The sequence below is a fragment of the Calliphora vicina genome, chromosome 4 (assembly GCF_958450345.1).
Source record: "Calliphora vicina chromosome 4, idCalVici1.1, whole genome shotgun sequence".
NCBI classification, from domain to species: domain Eukaryota; kingdom Metazoa; phylum Arthropoda; class Insecta; order Diptera; family Calliphoridae; genus Calliphora; species Calliphora vicina.
In genome coordinates this window covers 3025710-3035958 of record NC_088783.1, presented here as the reverse complement: position 1 = coordinate 3035958, position 10249 = coordinate 3025710, and positions in this window count along the sequence as shown.

Below are 10249 nucleotides of genomic sequence, written 5' to 3'. Positions count from 1 at the left end.
TCAACCAAAAAAAAAAAATCCTACAACGGCAACACTCACAGAAAGAGTTTGCCTTTAATAAGTTTTCTTTTTAATTTAACACTTTAACGCGTTAAAATCTCTAGTTATTGATTTTGATATTTTGTTTCACATATTTTCGATATTTTCATTTTATTTGTTATTAAATTAAAATATTTGGAAATATTTATGTTTTTGTTGCAAACTTATCAGCAGCAATAATCACGTCATTTTTATGGAAGCAATTTGAATGGATTTTAATCTGGAAACACTCACACACACATTTCTATTTAATTCATTTATTTATTTTAATTTAATTTTATTATTTTGTTTAAGGATTTATTGACAATTACTTTCAAAACTAACTAATTGATTAATTAATTAAATTTAATTTGGCCACTTTAATTATTTTATTTATATTAAAACGAGTTGAAACAAATGGATGGATTTTTTTTATATTTTTTGTTTTCTTTGGTTTAAATTTATAGATGAAGAGGTTTATTATTATTTTACTTATTTGTTTCTTTTTAATTTATTAATTTATTAAGTAAGATTGCAAGATTTTAAATTTGTTAAATTGTTTGGTTTTATTATTGTATTTAATATTACTTTAGTTTTATTAATAATTTGCTACTGAACAACGGGCGGCTTTTAATTTATTTTATTATTTTTTTTATTAAAAAAAATTAAGCTTTTTATTAATTATTATTAATGCATAAATTTTATTTGATTTTAATATTGAAATTATTTTGCTTTGTTTTGTTTTCACTTTTTTTTGTTTTGCTTTAATTAGTTGAAATTATTTTATTTTAAAATCACAATAAATTGAAAATTTTTCTGGATTATTATTATTTCTTATGAATAATTTGTTATTTACTTATTGTATTATACATTTATTAATTAATTATATTGCATTTTTGAAGACTAGCTAAATTAAATTTTATTTATTTTTATCATTTTTGGATTTTACTCTTCTATTATACACTTTTTACTATCATCTAGTGGAGTTGCTTGTTTGTCTTTCTGTTAATTCTGCTTAATTAAATTAATTAATTCATTCATTTATTAATGAACATTATCTTAAACTACGTTTTTGGTGTTGCCATTTAATAAGATCGAGTTTAGCTGAAAAGAGACAAAAAAAAATATTTAAAATTAAAAAATTATTTTTAAAAATATAAAATTACACTGTCCAAATAAATAAACCTAAATATCTCTTGAACTAAAGGAGATATGTACTTACATATATTTTTAAAATCTCCTTATGGACTATTTACATTTTAAATTTCAGCTCATTCGGATCATACATGGATTTTTGGTGATATTTTTAAAAAAATGTGAGAGCCGATATGGCGTGTAATTTTGCTAATTAAGCGTAAAGGGCTCTATTTACAACTTTTGTGTCTTTGGTGACCCCCAATGAAATTTTACGGCAAAAAGTTTCGTAGAATATTTTAATGCTTAAATGTCCTTTTTGAAAGGACTTTTTTCGTTTATCTCAAAATAGGGGTCAATTTGACCCCTAAAGATAGGAGATAGGGGGTTAAGATCTTCCACAAAAATTATCCCCATAAAATTCCACAATAAAACTCTGACAATAATAATTCTCTCAGATATTAACTTACAACATTTTTTTCAGTTAGTATAATGCTACCTTTGATCAAAAAATTAAAACTTTGACCAACTGTAAAAAAAAATTCAGACCAGCTGGACTATAAGTTTATTCTACAGAAATGATCTACTCAACATGCCCTTTCAGAATTATAGAGTCGCTGTTCTGTTCCAATCAAAAAGTCTCAATTTGTTTTACAGTGTTATTAAATAACAAAATGTCGCTGCCGCACTCTTCGAAATTCGCAATCAAATAAGTAACATCCTGATGTAGGAGAAATCGTTAAACCTATATATTTGTTTATAAAATACGTATCGACAAAAAACATATTGAAAATCACTAAACAATCACCCTTATCGTGGTTGGCGTAAACGTTATACGCCTACGACAGTTTCGTACTAGATTAAAGATAAAATGCAAAATGTTTCTTTAATCTAGTACGAAATTGTCGTAGGCGTATGACGTTTACGCCAACCACGATTAATAAAATACAAATTTCTACCTCTTTTTCAATTAATATCTGACTCTGAAAACATAATAAAAAACCGTAAAAAGAACAAGTTTCGTAAAAATGTAATTAACTACAAAAACCAGCTTCGGTTTATGTCATAAAATTAGTTAATTTTATCCAAATCAAGCATTCTTAGATTCTATTAAAATTAATAATTAAACTCTTCTCTGTAATAAATTTATTCGAAGGTCATTTCTATGACTGCAGTAAATAAATTGTTCACTGTTGCTTCAATTCCTTCCATATTCTGCAGGTGAGTGAAATTAAACAAGAGCAAAGAAGAAATTGAGGAAAATTTATAATTCCTTTGTTTTCTATTTGTATAGATTCTGTTTGCTTAAACAGCCATGCTATTGACAGATCGTAATGATTTCTAAGACAATAGATGGAATAAACATAAATAAATAATGAGAGTCATAAGATGGCAAAATGAATAAATCTGAATAAGTCAAAAGCAAATAATTGCACCCATGTATTTCTCAGAATAAAAGAAATTTATAAAATGGGTAGAGAATGTTTTAAATGTGCAAAATATATAAAATATAAAACGATTTTCTCAAAGGCAGCCTGTAGAAAGAATTTCCATGAAAACTGCCCGTATATTGTTAAATATTATTTTTTTATTTGCTATTTTCTTATTTGAAATAGGAAAATAACAAGACATTTTGAAAATGTGAGTAAAATAAATACAATTGATGATTGTGGAAACATATTATGATCATCATTAGTATCATAAAATATCATATTATGATCTGATCTGATGTAATCAAAAATATGACTGAAATTAACCCAATCATTATTAAAAGTTGGTTTTGGAAAAAATAAATATAATTTTTATGGGTCTTATAAGCTGATTTGTGCGGTTCAGAAGTGGTGATTTTGACACGAAAGATAACGATCGTCCAGGTCAGTCAAAAAAGTTGGAAGTCCAAGAACTAAAGTCATTGCTGCATGAAAATTCTTGTCAAACTCAACATGAGCTTGCAAAATCATTGGGAGTTCCTCAATCAGCAATTTCAAAACATTTGCAAACAGAAAGATTCATCCATACGAATTGAAACTGAGAGACCTTGAAAGACGATTTTGTATGTCTGAAATCCTGTTTGAACGCTATAAATGAAAACCATTTTTGCACCGAATCATTACTAGCTATGAAAAATGGATCCATTACGATAACTCGAAGCGTAAGAGATCGTAAGCAATTTGAATGGCCCGGCCAAGCAATCGAATCGACACAAATAGCCATTGCGTTAAGGTAATTCTCTGTATTTGGAGGAAGCAAAAGGTCCTATTTATTATGAGCTGCTAAAATCTGAACAGACCATCACAGGGATTCTGCACCGAACGCAACTGATTCATTTGAAGCGAGCATTGGCCAAACAATGCCCAGAATATACGGCCAGACATGAAACCGCCATATTAAATCATTTCAACGCTCGGCCACATGTTGCAATTAAAAAGTATTTAGAACAAAGTGGTTGGAAAGTTTCGCCTCAACCGCCTTATAGTCCAGACCGCCCCCCATCCGACTACTTTTAATTTCGATCGATGCAGAACGCTATCTCTACCTCTGTTACGCTTCACTTTGGAACAGAGTATCCGATATTGGTTTAATTCGATATTGGCTTCAAAAGATCAGCAGTTCTTTATGTTGCCAGAAAGATGGGAAAATCTCATAGCTAACAATTATAAAAAAAATCCCGCATTTTTAGCCATACACCCAATAAAAATGTTTACAGTAACAAAAATATTGTGGAAATTAAATTAAAATGTCAATTAAATGTGTACCGCAATAATATATTGTTACAAAGAACACAGTACAGTTGTCGTAACCATGCTGAACCATGCATTCGTGGAAAAACGTTCAAATAAAACAAATTCAATATTTTAATTCTTAACCTTGAATAATGTATATTTCTTTAGAAAACTAAAAATATTTTAAATTTAAATAAGTAAACAAAAGTTACAAATGGTCACTTTAGGATAATTTTGTTTGTGGTGAACGTATCCAGAAATAACTTAACAATAATGAATGATGAAATATGACAATAATTAAGGACATACAACTGACTCTGGTGTTAAATTTACACAGATGATAATATTCTTTGTTAGATATATGCTGATTCAAACTAATTACAACGACTTATTAAATACAGTAATTTACAAAATTTTATTATTAAAGAGTGAGTTTTAAAACATAAAGGTATAACTAAATATTGAACAATTAATTTATTTCCAAAATTTAAATCAAGCATTTTATTTTAAAATCCAGATATGTATGTCCTTCCTTAATATTTTTCGTTTGCTAGGCAATTTTTGAAAAACCTTTACGACTTTTATCTTGCCCCAATGCTTGTAAATGCAGCTGAATTGCAATACTCTACTTAATAGCTATAGAATATTAATATCAATTATGAATTTACATACATATTCCATTTATTTGCAAAATAAAAGCAAACAAAATAACTATAGCATAGTTCAAGGCTTACTACATAGGAAATGTAAAATACATAAAAACAATGAAAAACATTGCATTGCGTCTTCTCATATATACAAACCAACACGGCGCAACTGCACTTTAAAATGGAAAAGATAAAGAACATAAAAAACAAAACAAAACAAAAAAAAATAAACTGTTAATTACTATAATAAAATATCCAATCAGCATGTTAAAGCCACATGTTGTTGTTTATTTGCATAATGAACGAACACGGAAACATTTACAGTAGGATGCCCACATTTACATGAAGCCGCAGTAGTTGTTAATTTGACTTGTTGATGTTCCTTCCAAAGTAACAACAAAAAAAAATTTTGGTTTCATATTTAAGAGTGCATCAAATGGCGTGTTTCCATAGCCTTACAAGAATTTAAGTTTTCTGTATCTGTTTATCTGATGTAGGATTGACATTCGAATAAAAATTATTCGAATAATCGAGGAAGAAATATATTTCTCATACGAATGAATAACATTTGGCAAATTTAGAATAATAAATTATTCGATCCATAATTGTCGATTAATCGATAAAAAATTAATTTTATTTAAAGTTAAAATTAAAAAAATTCAACAGTTTATATAAACCAAAATTTCGAAAAATTTTCAAGATCAAAACATTATATAACTTAATTTAAAAATTAATATCTTAAAAAAATACCATTAGAAGGAAAAAAGTACCACTAAATACACCTTTGGGGATTTTTACTCATTTGTGAAATAAAAAAGTACCACGTCTCCCCTTTGGATTCTTATACATTCAGACCGATATAAGCTTAATTTAATATTTGTAGGTCTACTATAAAACTAAATTTAAAAAGTACCATTAGAAGAACGAAATAGTACCTATAGTTTATGTCTCACATTGTGGTAACTAAATGTTATCCTCAGTTCCTAACTCTTACTTTACTCAGCTTTAATGTCGATTTAAAATATTTAAAATTTTAAAAAAGCACCATTAGAAGAAAAGTGCCAATTTTCTTCCCTTTTCATTCTTAAACACCCAACAAGTTTGAAATTTAAAAATACTTCATTTTGCCAAACTTGTTTCAAACGATTCAAATCTATGTTAATCATAAATATGGTTGCCACAAACATATATTTGTTTACTGTAACCATATATATGGTTGCTACAATCATGTAAATAGTAAATTAACCATATTATGGTTACCACAATCATGTAAATAGTTACTGTGACTATAATATAGTTAAAAATCTTGTAACACTATTTAAATGGTTAAAGTAACCATGCCCAATTATATATTTTCTTTGCGTGTAATAGCACATTTTTATTTGCTGTGGTCCCAAACTGCGGTGCATTCGATATCGAGTAAAATTTATCGTAATTTTCTTATTTGGGAATATAGCATTAAGAAATTTAGTACATTTTAATATAATTTCGATATCGAAATTTTTTTCGAGTCGATAGATCATGCTATCAGTAATGCGTTGTTTTTTATGATAAACTAGTTGACCGCCCGGCTTCGCCCGGTAGCCAACCCTGTCTGTTCTTATTTATTTGCAAATAAAATATATAAATTTGCACTGCATACTTTAGGGGCTTTTTTATTACAGTTGACTGGACTCAAAAAAGCCGGTTTCAGCCGTAAATTTTTAATTTTGTTTCTTAAATATTCCAAAAACTCGTGATCGAAATGGAATTCTTTTAGTATTTTGCTTTTTCACAAAGAGTAATAAAAATTTGTGTTTAATATTATTGGGTTTTTTTCCAGTTTTAATTAACATCTTTATTTAATTTTTGATTTAATAAGCAAAACAATGCAATACAAAATTAAAAAAAAATATTTATTTTCTGCGAATTAACAGAAATTTTAAAACCAAAAACATTTGATAGCTTTTTAACGAAGTCTACATTCCTAAAATTTAATAATTTGTTCCAGGCGGGAATTCACGGGATCCCGGGATCCCGGGAAATTTCAAAACTAATCCCCATTTCCCAGGAAGTGAAATAGTGCGGGAAAAGAAAAACTCATGATGAAGAGTACAAAAACTACAAAAAAAAAAAAAACGATTAGTTTTTATTTTTACAATTCATTAAGATAATTTTTTTCAATTAAAATTTGTCAAGACATTGAAACTTTGCTTGACTGCATTTTATTATGTACAATACTTAACTGTAAGTATGAGTATTTCATTTTAGCAAATGTACCATAAATATGTCCGCACTAGGGTGGTGCTTTAACTCAGTTTCTTTATTCGGTGCTCACAAAGTCTAACAATATTCCAAAAAATTGTTTTTGTATGTTATTTTCCCTTTACTGTTTATAAGAAAAATATAAAAATTTAATGTCATTGTTAACCCATTGTAACTTGATACTAGAAAAAACAAGGTTGGCTAACGATTCGAAACGGTTAAAAGCTAACGGTAACGCTAATTTGGAATATTTCGGCAACGGTATTTTAGCGGTATGTATGGGTATTTACTGTATATATATACTGGATCGTTATAGACAGCGGAGTCGATATAACCATGTCTGTCTGAATGTTTAAATCAACTTTTAAAATATTTCTACTTCAATCTAATACTTGAAACTTTAAAGCGTTCTACGGTTTTGCTTAAATTTTTTAGAACTTAACAGCACATTAAATCCAAAAAATCCAATTTAAGGACCAACTTACTGCACACATAAGAGAACAAACGAATATTAAGTAAGTAAATGAATGAATGAATGAAAATGTAGACTATTGAAATACTTACTTGTATAAAACATAAGTGGTATTTTTACTATATAAATATTTGTATTATTCCGTTTTCGAATGTGTGTAGTAGTAGTTTTATTTTTTCCCTTCATTTTCTTAGCACTTGAGTATGATTGTTGCAAACATGAATACAACAAAAAAAAACTACATTTTATACAGAGCAATAAAATCCAAGCAGTTCTAATAGACTGTCCCAAACTAGTGATTTTAAATATCATTTAGGCTGGCAACTAGTTACATAAGTAGTTACGTGGCATAAGCAGGGGGACAATTGACCCTGTTTGTTTAGAATGAGAATGTCAGATAACTAACAGATAAATGTAATTCGATTCGATTCGAAACGAAACGATTCGAAAGGAGTTACATAATAACCCCCCTGGAGCAAAGTAGTCAACGCATAGAATTCACTTACCGGTTACATAGTCAGTTATTATACTAGCTACCTAATTGGTTACTTGATAAGCTATATAACTAGTTATTTTAACATGTACGGGTGCTAATTGACCTCAAGAGACTTTCAAGACAATCCAACAACCGATTGCTTGTAAACAAAGCTTCCTCCGACAATTCTCCAATAGAATACTTCTGTTGGGTAAAATAACTACATTCTAAAGTGCAGTACTAAATAAACGTTTAATGTGACTACACTCTAAGTTACTTAGCGGCACTTAAGTGACAATTGTCTTCTCGCTAGATTACATGGGATATGTAAAGTAACTTTTCTCTGCTGTACAAAGAGCACATACATACGTGTCAAATTACAAAAAATATCAGCCAAGTGATCTGACATTAGAGACAATAACTGTCTATAAGGGATATATTGACTGATATCTTAACTGCTGAGATTTACACAACAACAACTACTACTACTTGGCCAATATAAACTGGAAGTCTGGAAAGCACTATTTTTTTGATTTCACAAAATCTGCCACATTTCTTTATCAGAATGTTTGAGATTTGATACATCAAAATATAACTGAGTATGTTTGTATTCAAAATTATTCTATGTTACAAAAAATCGTTTAAGAGAAGAAAATATATATTTTAGAAATTAATAAAAATAAATGTTTGCACAAGTCTACACTGAATCTTTGAAAATAATTTGAAAATCTTGAGTTTTTCATTGCTTTTTGTGTAATATTTCTTATTTTTTTTGTCAATTTCCCTTTCAGAACCAGCCCTACACTTACATACAGTATCGGCCATAACTAACTAAAAATTCACTGAGGGGGTGCATTTTTTTCATATTATATTTTCCTTTATAAAAATAATGTTTTAAATTTTTTTCATATTATATTTTCCTTTATAAAAATAATGTTTTAAATTTCGATTATGTATTATTTTCATTTGTTAATATGTTTATTATTGATAAACAAATACTTTTAAAGTTAATCTTTCCATAAGTGGTAACTTAAAATCAAAAAATATTTTAAGTTAGAAAATGAAACGGACAAAACTAAAGCTTCCATTTTTGGACACTCTAGTCGATGTGCGCTTTGGCAAACTCCAGTCTAGCTTTCTTGTTCTTAGCTGATATAAAGGGTTTTTTTGCTGGTCGTCAACTGAATAATCCGACTTCAACTGCTCTTCAACGGATTGTTCTTTCGCTAACGCATAATCTTAAACTTGTTCATACTTGACTAGATTATGCTGTAGGATCTTTTCACAATATCGTGTTTTTTTCGCGGACGTCCTCCAGAATGCACCGTTGATATGCGACCAGTCTGCAAAAATGAGCCTGAAAAATACTGAATATTATTTACTCAATTCATGTCGTGATAAGCCGGTCTTCCAGTCTTCAATAACTTTAATTTTAAATTCACTGGAGTACTTTTCCCATGCCAGTGTTTTTATTACAATAAACTGTATAAAACTTAAATTATACACAATACGCCTTCCTTTATTTTTATATTCTGGAATTTTTTAATCCATTCGTTGTCTGTCCCGTTAATTCACAATGCAAATATACAGTAGCGTAGCCAAGTTTTTAAACATCTTATAAGAGGGTGCTTTTATTTTGTCCGTTGTGTTTTTTGTTTTTATATGATTTATCATTTTAAATAAATTTTTCATAAAATTATCTTTTACTAAATGAATGTTATATGAACATTGACAATATAAGTTAATAAAATATTAAATAACAATTCAAAAAAGCATTTTTTATCAAAAAAATTATGTTTTGAAAAAATCTATTGAGGAGGTGCTTTAGTTATGGCCAATACTGTACATATATGATAGTATTGTATCTACTACATTTCTTATTGTACTATATGTATATTGTATTGTAGTGTAATTTGTATGCCTCGGGTGTTTGTCTTGGTTTGCACCACCACCACCACCACTATCATCACCATCCACCACTCAAGGCAATTTTTATTTCTATGCCAGCCATAAGAAGAAATGGTAATAATTTTATGTGCAAAAGAAAACCCTTCTGGTTATAATTTCAAATGAAAAAAAAAAAAACTAAATGGAAAATAAAATGAAAAATTAAAATTATGGCCATTTAAAACGAATATACAAGATCCTACATTAGCTTTGAGTATATCATTAAAATAAAGAATAATGAAAACTATTTGCTATTTTAAAATGAACTCTAATACATTGAATAAAATAACAAACTGATATTAAAGACAATGTCATGACCACAATAATAAAATACGCTTTTAGAAATAATATTCAGCTTGAAAGAGATATATGGTTAACGAAAGTGTTTTCGAAATGAAATTTAAATGGAATTTTGCATGGTATAATGGCTATTATCTAACAATAATAAATAATTCAAGAAGATTAAACTTCAAATAATATAATATTTAATGAAGTTGCTAATTTATTGCTTCTTAATATATTACTAAAAATTCATGTTTTGACCAAACTAAATTTTTTAATAAATTTTTGGGTTCAATTGATCAAAATT